This window comes from Eptesicus fuscus, chromosome 24, assembly GCF_027574615.1.
Source record: "Eptesicus fuscus isolate TK198812 chromosome 24, DD_ASM_mEF_20220401, whole genome shotgun sequence".
NCBI classification, from domain to species: Eukaryota; Metazoa; Chordata; class Mammalia; order Chiroptera; family Vespertilionidae; genus Eptesicus; species Eptesicus fuscus.
This window is the reverse complement of record NC_072496.1, coordinates 6,958,632-6,969,088: the sequence shown is the minus strand read 5'-3', so window position 1 is coordinate 6,969,088 and position 10,457 is coordinate 6,958,632. Positions and strand designations below refer to the sequence as shown.

The 10,457-nt window shown below is 59.2% G+C and overlaps 1 long non-coding RNA gene across 1 annotated transcript; it reads left to right on the top strand.

Moving 5' to 3' along the window:
- Window positions 1–275: 275 nt before the first annotated feature.
- Window positions 276–1,478, top strand: LOC129148277 (uncharacterized). The gene is made up of 3 exons (XR_008555355.1): window positions 276–378; window positions 1,172–1,275; window positions 1,450–1,478. It is a non-coding gene; the product is annotated as an uncharacterized LOC129148277 (long non-coding RNA).
- Window positions 1,479–10,457: the final 8,979 nt, after the last annotated feature.

Here is a 10,457-nt window from a genome sequence, read left to right as displayed (position 1 = left end):
AGAGAGAGAGAGAGAGAGAGAGAGAGAGAGAGAGAGAGAGAGAGCCCGGGCAGACAGGCCTGCAGTGGAAGAGAGCAGGCCCAAAGCTGCAAACCCCCTGTAGGAATATTCCTCAAATCCCCATTGTTTCAGAAATAACCAACGCCCAGCCATAACTGACTTCCAGACCAAGACAGACTTGACCTCATACATCTGGCCTCCTGTGTGTTACACGCAGGCTTTGAACCCGGTCTGCAGGGAGGGGCTATCTGCTCTCAGGGCGGGGATAAGGTTGCGAAAACATCCACGTCTGACGGCGAGGTCCTCACCTCGAAGCAGACCCGGGGATGACGTGGAGCGAGTGCTTCAGGGAAGTGTTGCAGATCGATAAACCCGAAGGTGTGTACTAGTACCAGAACCCTGGCAGCGCCGGGCCTGCCTGGCCCCCCGTCTCCAGGATGTTCATCATCCACCTGCCCCCCCCCCCCCGCCCGCCCCCAGCTCCCCATATCACGGGAACCCAGAACGCAGAGCCAGATGCCCGTCTGGGTCCTTGGCAGGCCACAGGCGCTGCTGCAATTAGCGAGCTGGATCATGATTCAGCACCAGACGCGGGCAGCCTCCAGCGGAGCATAGCGGGCAGCTTAAAATAGCAGAGCTGCGGCTGCAGCGCCGGCCCGGGCTCCCCGAGGCGGGGCAGCTGCCACCAGCAGAGCCTAGAGAGGGCCCCCCCCATCCCCACCTCCCGCACGGGGCCGCCTTCCAGCTGTGACAGCCGCGTGGGAAGCTCAAGGGGCGATTCCATCAAGCTCGCCACGCAGGACACCCAGCTTGGAAGCACCTGTGGCCCCTGGAGCCACGGAGGGGGCACAGGAGTGTTCGCGGGTCCAGATCTTGTGTTAAACACACAAACAGAAAGACAGCCCACATTCCTCCCCTGCATCCCAACCACGGTGACAGCTGTGTGTACCCCACACCCACGGGGGGGCGCTCCCGACTCCTCCCCGGCCAGGTGATGACCAGCAAAGGGGCCCACTCTCAGCCTGAAGGAGGGGAGCAAATATCTCGGTCCATGGGAAGAGGTGGGACTTGGGGTTCAGAGAGGCCTGGTCCAAACCCCGGTCAACCACCTGCCTCCTGCTGGCCCATCGCGACCCCTCCCTGTCTTGGCCAAAATTCTGTCCTTTCTTAGGGTCCCACTCTGGTGTGAAACGGAGCTCATGATCACTGATTTGCGGGTCCTGTGACAGGTAAGCGCCGTAACACGCAGAGCATCCGGGAGCGTGCCCAGCACAGGTGAGTCTCATTAAGCAACACCTGCCCTTGGCGGCTTCTGCATGGTCATGGCTCAGGGTGCACGGTCACAGGGGGGCGGGTGGGGACCCGGGGCGCACAGGGCGGAGAAAACCACCGAGGGTCCCCCGCGCCCCGCTCTCGGTCTAGTTCTCTCATTTCGGTCGTGTTCCCTAGGTCCGTGGTATTTTCTCAGCGAAGCCGCGGCCGTCGTCACAAAGGTTCTCCGTCGTCACAAAGGTTCTACCCAAGGACCCGAAGGAGATTTGCAGTCACAAGGAGCCCTGCCATTTTTCAGCATCGGGGAGATGCCACTTGTCCCCGGGTTCATCGACAAAATCAACAACGTGGCTCTAACATGTCTCGGGGAGAACAGTTTCATGGGGCCAGCTGAGAGCATCTGGGAAAAGAAGGGGCAGGAGTGGGGGTGCGCGCCGTCAGATTTTAAAGGGAACACGCAGTAACACTGCGCGGTGATGGCAGAGGGAGAGACACCGAATCCATGGGACATCATAAAGGGCCCGGAAACAGACCCGGGCATCTAAACGACGTTAGTATCTTACGAAAACGGTTATTTCCAAACAGCGGGAAAGAAATGAACGACTCAGTGCCTCGTGGTGGCACAACCGGCTAGCCCTTGAGACGAAAATAAACCATATCCTCACTTCTCCCAAGACACAGAAGTGAAAGTCCAGATTGAGTAAAACAGAACAGATAAGCTATGGAAAGACAGGTGGACATGTACATCACCTTGGGTTGGCAACTGGGAGAAACCATCGAGGGGGGGGGATGTTGATAGAATTATCATAAATGCATTGACAGGCCAATGGAAATGGACAGAACAATCTAATCTAATAATAGACAAATATGCAAATTGACCATACCTCCGACACACCCATAAGCCACGCCCACAAGCCACGCCCACCATCCAATCAGAGCGAGTATGCAAATTAACCCAAACCAAGATGGCTACAGCCACAGAGAACAAGGTTTCCTAGGTAACAGAGGAAACCAAGCTTTCCGCCTGCCATTTCCAGGCCTAAGCCTCCACTCAAGCTACAAAGTTTCAATTATAGAAGGTAAACAAATTCAAACAAATGGCGGCAGAATGGAGCTTGAGAGAGCAGGCCAGGGTTGCCGCCGGCAACAGGGGAAGCAAAGCTTTCCACACACCCTGGCCGGGCCCACCCACTTAAGGCAACAAAGTTTCAATTATAACCCCAACACAAATGGCTGCGGGCCTCGGAGGGAACCCCAGGCTTGGCTCTGCTCCAGGCCTCAAAGTTTCAATTGTAGAAGGAAAATAAATTCCAGATACCAGAGCCTCTGCTTGCGTCGCCAGGGGGCGTGGCCCACCTGCAAACCACCACAGGCCCCTCGCTCAGGCCGCCCCACGCCCCAAGGGAACCCCACCCTGATCAGGGACACCCTTCAGGGCAAACCAGCTGGACCCCACCCCTGTACCAGACCTCTATCCTATCTAATAAAAGAGTACTATTCAGATTGATCATCACTGCAGCACACAATATAGCTGCCCCATGTGGTCAAAGATCCTGCCCCCATGTGGACACAAGATGGCCACCACAAGATGGCCAGCAGGAGAGGGCAGTTGGGAGGCACCCGGCCTGCAAGAGAGGGCAGTTGGAGGTGATCAACCCTGCAGGTGAGGGCAGTTAGGGGTAACCAGGCCGGCAGAGGAGGGAAGTTGGGGGCAAACAGGCTGGCAGCAGAGTGGTTAGGGGGTGATCAGGCTGGCAGGCAGAAGCTGTTAGGGGCAATCAGGAAGGCAGGCAGGCAAGCAGTTGGAAGCCAGCAGTCCTGGATTGTGAGAGGGATGTCCGACTGCCCGTTTAGGCCCGGTCCCTGGGATCGGGCCTAAATGGGCAGTCGAACATCCCTTGAGGGGTCCCAGATTGGAGAGAGTACAGGCTGGGCTGAGGGACAACCCCCCTCCGTGCACGAATTTCGTGCACCGGGCCTCTAGTCTATATATATAAAAGGCTAATATGCAAAGTGTCCACTTGGGAGTTTGACCGGGAGACCGGGAGTTCAATGGCTTGCTATGACATGCGCTGACCACCAGGGGGCAGTGCAGAATGAAGGAAGGCCCCAGCCGGCAGCCGGAAGGCCCCAATCAGCCCTGATTGCTGACCAGGCCTAGGGACCCTACTTGTGCACAAATTTCTTGCACTGGGCCTCTAGTCTATACTAATAAAAGGGTAATATGCTAATTAGACTGGGTCAACCGGCCATCTTCCAGACATCCGACTTCCTTCCAGACAAAGCCATGGTGGTGGGGGCCAAGGCAGAGGCAGTTAGGGGTGATCAGGCTGGCAGTTGGGGGCGAGATCAGGCCGGCAGGGGAGGGCAGTTGGAGGAGAGACCAGGACTGCAGGGGAGGGCAGTTAGGGGCGATCAGGCTGGCAGACAGAGGGGTTAGGGGTGATCAGGCTGGCAGGGGAGGGCAGTTGGGGGCGAGATCAGGCCAGCAGGGGAGGGCAGTTGGGGGCGAGATCAGGCCGGCAGGGGAGGGCAGTTGGGGGCGAGATCAGGCCGGCAGGGGAGGGCAGTTGGGGGCGAGACCAGGACTGCAGGGGAGGGCAGTTAGGGGCTATCAGGCCGGCAGACAGAGGGGTTAGGGGTGATCAGGCAGGCAGGCAGGTGAGCGGTTAGGAGTCAGCAGTCCCAGATTGCAAGAGGGTGCGGGCTGGGCTGAGGGACCCCCCCCACCCCCCGCCGCCATGCACAGATTTCTTGCACCGGGCCTCTAGCATATATATAAAAAGTGTCACTGTGAGAGGTCAGGGTGGAGTGCATACGGGACCATATCCTCAGGTGAGGCGCTCACACCACTGAAAGGAGATGAGAGCTCAAGTACTCCACTTGTCTGAACCGGCACGGCCGTGCTGACATGGCACTTTCCGGGGCTCCCTTTCTGGAGAAAATTGGCCTGCTTACTTGTCAGAAAGGAAAGAGCTGCACTTCACCCGCCGAAGGAATTGCTTCTAAGAACTGTTCGTGGCTGAGAAAAGCTTCCCCTTGAGCAGCCGCCCGCCAAGGACAATGACCTTGGCCCTTACCTGTAGGACCTCCGCACCTCAGATTTCAACCCAGAAGAGCGCCCAGGCCCGCGCCCTGTGCTGCTGCGGACCCCGCGGCCCTGGTTTCGTCAGGATGGACAGTTCCCCCTCCTTCACGGGGCTCCAGACAAGTCCTGCGTGTAGGACACTTAGCACTATTTCTTCTGCTCCAGGCCAGGCGTTTGGGGGTGAGAAGGACAGATCCCGCAGAAATACGCCTTCCCCTCTGCCGTCTCTCTCCTCTCATTGATAACTCCCCGGCTCATCTCTTCCTCTCTCCTCGATACTTTCTCTCCCTTATTGAAGGGAGGGAAAAGAGGATGCCGGTCATGTGCTATGAAGTGCAAACAGACACAGCTTCTGTCAGGCACTGAAAAAAGGATAATTGGAGGCGGCCAGGGAGGCCAGCTTCTATGGAGGCGCACTCACAAACCAATCCTGAAAAGGCTGTCCCCCACAGCCACGCGTGCGTTCTTCACGGGGGGGGGGGGCGGGGGGTACTGGACTCCCCATCCATCCCCTCCCAGTCTGCACGTCCGCCGTCGCCCACCCGGCCCTCACCCTCTCGGCCCTGAGTTTGGCCACACCCCGTGATCCCGTCTCCCAGCCAATCTCCCTGAGCAGCCCTCGGTCTCCTGGGAGGACACTGAGGCTCAAGGACATGCCCACGATCACAGGCGTAGTAACCGATGGAGCAGGGATTCAAACCCCTGACTGTCCCTCCTCCCCGGCCCCCAGGGGCGTCACTCACGTGCACCCCCCAACCCCACCCCATCCCTCAGCCTCCACACGGTGCGATCACCGCCTCCCATAGGACCCCTAAATCCGCATTGGTAACCCCAGCTTCCCTCACTCCATCCTCAGTCTCAAATGCCCGCCGGGCAATCCCACCTGCATGTCAGCATTTAAATATCTTAAGGCCAAACTCATCATCTCCCTAAAATGAGTTCCCTTCCTGATGTCTCCATTACAGGAGTGATCCCTCTTCTCTCTGACACCCACGCTAAGGGACCCCTGGCTCCGTTTCTTCCTTGACCCTCCCTTCAGTTCCCTTGAAATCACAGGTTTTCTCCCCCACCCCTTGCTGCCTGTACCTCCCCTGGGCCCTTAGCATCCCTCACCCGGAACACCTGTTCCTGGCCACCTGCCCCACCGCAGCCAGAGCAGGTTTCTCGCGCTCGGACCGTGGACACGGGGGCCAGTACCTGCTTTCCTGGACCTCTGGGTGCCGGGAGCACACAGCCCCCACCCCGCTCCAGGCACGACAACCAAAATGTCTCCCGACATGGACAAAGGTCCTGGGAAGGGCAGGTCGCCCCCGTGGAGGGCCACAGCCCTAAGGCCTGACTCCCACACGCTGCAGGGGAGGGCAGTTGGGGGCGATCAGGCTGGCAGGTGGGGGCAGGTGAGGGCGATCAGGCTGGCAGGTGGGGGCAGTTGGGGGCCAGCAGGCTGAATTTGATCGGGCCAGCCGATCTCCAACCTGGACACGGGCCAGTTTCAACTTAAAATATCAGAAGAAGAGAAAAGCAAACCAAGGAAATGTTCTGACTAAGGAGGGAAGGCACTGCCCCATAAAAGAGAAAGTCGAAACGACTTAAAAAAAATACAAGCGGATATAACCTCCTTTACCCTAGATATTAACCAGCCACTTTCCCGCAGACAAACTGCGTGTGATAACCCAATATTTACCTGACCTGAACCACGGGTGGGCCTACGGGGGGCCCGGGGAGCCACTGTCGATTGATTTTGTTAGTGGCCAGCAGCTGTAATCGAATCATGGGAGTGTCTAGCAGTAGGTTGATTAGGTTAGAGCAAACATGAAGGGCCCTGTATTGGGGAAACTCTGCAAATTTGAGCTTCCGGATGGTCTCTGGACCCCGCCAGCAGGGTCAGCGTGTTAGTCTGCGTAGAGCAAACCTTGGGAAAGGTGCGTGTCTTAATAAAAGGCACGAATTGGTAAGTGAATGCCTTGTAAAAGCCCCAGGGTGTTCTCTACCCTCACACACAGGCAAGTTCGTGTGTCTACAACTCTGCTCGTATTGCTTCCTTTTCCCCCCTTCTTCCCCCTTCAGAACTCAGCTCTGCTCTCGCCTCCTCCTGGCAGCCCTCCCTGATTTCCCCTGGCTAGGCTAAGAGCTCCGGGTCCTCGTCGTATCTTTTCATCAGAATGAACATGTACCTTCCTTTAGAATCCACTACTAAGGACTGATTCGTGTCCCCCAATAGTCATAGGTCAAAGCCCTGACCCCCGCTGTGGCTGGGTATTTGGGCATAGGATCTCTAAGGAGGGCATTGAGGTTAAATAAAGTCGTAAAGGTGGGGTCCTAAGTCAACATGACTGTGTCCTTATAAAAAGAAACACCAGAGTGCTCCCTCTCCTTCCTCTTTCTGCACACACACACACACACACACACACGCACACACACACACACACACGGCAAGGAAGGATCACGTGAGGACACAGCTAGAGGGCGGCCATCTGCAGGAACCAGCCTGCCAGCACCTCGGTCTTGGACCTCCAGCCTCCAGAACTCTGAGCAAGTGCATTTCTGTGGTGTACGTCACGGGTCTACGGTGCTTTGTGATGGCAGCACCAGGGCACTGACAACACGTATCAACACGCAGACTCGAGCTCCTTGAGGGCGGGGCGATAGCAGACAACGATTTCCGGGCTCAGTACCTACTTCACACGATGCTTGCACAGAGTAAGCGCTTAATACGTTCCTGCTGAGGAAGCATAAGCGTGGATAACCTATCTATATAAAAAGCCATCGACCGGAACGCCATGACGACTGGAACGACCAGTTGCTATGACGCCCACTGTAGCAGGCCAACCGCCCGATCAGGGGCGGGGCCGGCCGGCCAACCTCCCACGGCCCCTCCCCTCAGCCGGTCCCACCCCCGATAGGCCTGCAGCCCCTCTCCCCCCCCCCCCGCGCCAGCCCAGCCCAATCGGCCCCCATTGGGGTGGGCCCGCTGGACCCCACCTGTGCATGAATTCGTGCACCGGGGCCTCTACTGGAAGATCAGAGGCTGAAAGTCCAGCTCACTTTCTCATCATAGGAGCTCAAAGCATGTCTGAACCCCATCAGGTCAGAGCGGTGAGAACTCAGACCCCTCAGGTGCTGTCAGTCATGGAGGAAAGGGCAAAGTTCAAGGCAGAACCCTCCCACTGTCCTTCCTGCCATTTACGCAGCTGTTGTTGCCACCTGACCCGGATGTCGGAAGCGAGAGGGAAGAGAGAGGCTAGGCATCATCAAGGGCTCAACTCAACAATATCTGTTCAACCCAACAATATCCTCCTCGCTGAGTGGATGAAACAGCTGTGGACCCCAGCTTCTAGGAGCTTCCAGGAGCTTCCAGAAGTAAAAACGACACAAATCATAATGATGAAGAGCATGAGGACCCTGACCGTCAACACGTATTCAAACCTCACCCCATGCCAGGCACTGTTCTGTGTGCTTCTCATATATGCACCTATGGAACCTTCCCAGCAGGTCTATGGCGAGGGTATTATGCCCATTGTACAGACGAGGAGACTGAGGCAGAGACAGATTCAGACAGACTTGTTCTCAGTGGCCACACTACCGAGCTGCATGGGGGACAGGGACCTTTTCCTGCTCTCTAGAAAGACAGGGCCGGCTGGGTGCGGGGCTCTCACAGGCCAGTGAGAGGAAAGCAGGTGGGGGCTCTGGGCGGCTTGCTAGGCCAGGCCCCGCAGCCCCCTCTCTGACCCTAGGAGGGCGCTAAGGGGCTCCCATCACCCCCCTGGACCAGGCTCTCTCCATCGTCCTCCCCAGCCCAGCTGTCCATGTTTCCTGTGCTCTGAGAATTCTCAGAGCTGGGGGCCCCGGGACCACCCACGAGGGCGCAGAAAGAGTAGACGTGAGGTGTCAGCTGTCTCCTAAGGGACAGGACGGCTCTGTGAAGGCGGAAAGGGGACGCGGGGAGTCCAGGCCCGGGAACCGGCCCAGCACCCGAGGGCGACACAAACCAATAGGCTCGGCGGGTCTGACGCGAATGTTGCCCCCGACGTGGCGTCTGTCTGCCAGGCCCACGGGCCATCCCGAGCGCAGCCTCTTCTGGACGCTCCGTGCCTGGGAGGCCATCTTCCCCTTCAACTTGAGAGCAACGGTGAGTGTCCGTCTGAGCCCAGGAACAGCCGTGCAAAAGCGGAGTCTCCGTGCCGATCGAGGGCCCGGGGAGGAATGGGCCCGGGACCAGCCCTTGCGTTTCCGTGGAAGCGAGCTTCTGCCTCGGCACCGAGCGCGTGACCCAGTTTAGTAGCAGCCTCAGCTCAGCGGGGCCCGGAGGAAAGGCCGGCTCTTAGAAGACCGAGGCACGTGGGAGGTGAGACGCACACCGGCCTCACCCCGCAGAGGGCAGGCAGGGACCCGCCTCCACCGGCTCTGCGTTGTTGGACGAAAGGCCCTGGTAACCAGGGTGCGAGGAGGAAGCTGAGCGAGGACGATTTGAACGGCGTGGCAGCCGCAGGGGCACAAAGGCGACGGCTGCAGAGACGGGGCAGGGTCACCCCCGTTTTTAGATCCTCGGGTGTGTTTGGGGAGCCCCCAAAGAACGCATCCTCCGTCCTCTGGATCGAGGTAGGGCAGAAGCTCCGTGCCCTCATTACCATGCAGATGAAATCTGCAGGGGCAGCCGCTCAGCAGAGCCACTCTCTGGGGGGGGGGGAGAGGGAGGGAGAGGGAGAGTCGCCTGGCTACCTCCTAAATCCACGCAAGGCCCTCTTCTATTCATTCAAAGCCCGTGAGCAGGTCTGCTGTTAAGGGCTCCTTCCCAACGCAGACCCTGGCTTCCCTGGAGCCCACACGTGGCAAAGAACTGAAGACTAGGAACCCCGAGATCTCCAGCCCACAGGCACCCCAACGGCGGCATCCCACCTGCAGAGCTATGAGGAGACTCTCAAGAAGGAGACAGCCAGCCGCTGGGGGTGAGAGAGGCATTCCACGTGGATCAAGTGCCTCGTGGTCCTCTAGTCCTCACTGCAGCAGCGCCCATTCATCCCGCCGGCCCCCCCCTCCCCCCCGCCCGGCCCCTGAGGACGCTGGCCCACTGCCCCCAGAGGCTCCCAGCAGGACGGACGCCAGCAGGGAAGGGGTGGGGGGAGCAGACGGGGACGCCAGCAGGGAAGGGGGAGGGCGACAGGACGCGGGAGCGGCCTCCCTCCTGGGCCTCTGAAGCCCCTGGAATGAATCACTCGCCTGCCTCACACGTTCAGTTGCTTTTTCCAGAGGCTTCTGCGAGCCCCCAAAAGGGACCCCCTGGGCTGGGGCCTACAGCTATTGGGGAGTTCCTCTCCGCGGCACAAGGACCTTCTCCATCCCCAGCCGTGGCTGTTCCGGGGCGCGCCCGCGGCAGGGACGGAGCACAGATTGCACAACCCGTTTTGCAGCAGAAGAGCCCCCTGGGGCTGCCTGCCATCGTGTCACACAAAATGAGCTTCCACGGGGTCGGGACCCGCACGTGGGGGGGGCGTTGACAGGCTGTGCCCAGCACCCCGGACCCTCCCTGCCCATTCGGAAGGCGCGATGGCCCGAGGCGCAGCGGCGTGTCCCTTCAGACGCCATCACAACTGAGCTGTGTCTACAAAACGCCTCCCCTGGCCCTGCCTCCTCCATCGGCACAGCCCGCCCCCTGGGAGGTGCCGAGGGCAGCCCCGTTCCTCCAGATTTCCAGATGAAGGAGGCAAAGCATGGCGAGGTGGAGGGACTCGCTGGTCACAGGGGGTGAGGCTGACCGAGGGATCGCTCCCTGACAATGGCACCTTTGAAGGTGAACTGACAGACAGCCAAGAAGGTGAGTCCTTGGAGGACTGGAGGGCAGGGCTGCAAAGGACTGTGGGGGAAGGTCACGCCTGGGAGGCACTGAGCCCCTAAGACGTCCCAGCACCCAGGGGTACGGAAGGGGCGACAGCAGGGAAGTCCCCCGGCCACCGTCATACATTCGTGCACAGGGTCCCCTCTGCTCGCATCCCCCGAAGGAAGCCACCCGGGGCCTCCGTGGCCACCCAGGGACCCTGCTGAACGCCAGTCGCCGGTAACGGTGGGAAGGCGGGAGGGAAGGCGGGAAGATATTGACTCT